Source organism: Trachinotus anak, unplaced genomic scaffold (assembly GCF_046630095.1).
Source record: "Trachinotus anak isolate AG129_WGS33_773 ecotype Australia unplaced genomic scaffold, CSIRO_AGI_Tana_v1 ptg000061l, whole genome shotgun sequence".
Taxonomy (NCBI): Eukaryota; Metazoa; Chordata; class Actinopteri; order Carangiformes; family Carangidae; genus Trachinotus; species Trachinotus anak.
Genome location: NW_027273912.1, coordinates 240,001 through 240,218, shown reverse-complemented (window position 1 = coordinate 240,218; position 218 = coordinate 240,001).

Genomic DNA, 218 nt, shown 5'->3' with positions numbered 1-218 from the left:
ACCGCAAATTTTTCAAAGTGTTACACCGAGGAAGGTAAAGAGGGGGACCGGTCGGCGAAACTAGAAGTTTCCCCTCTCTTACCTTCCTCGGTGTAAAACTTTGACCGCAAATTTTTCTAAGTGTTACACCGAGGAAGGTAAAGAGGGGGACCGTTCGGCGAAACTAGAAATTTCCCCTCTCTTACCTTCTCCTGCCCTCGGTGCGAGCCGGTCTCTCC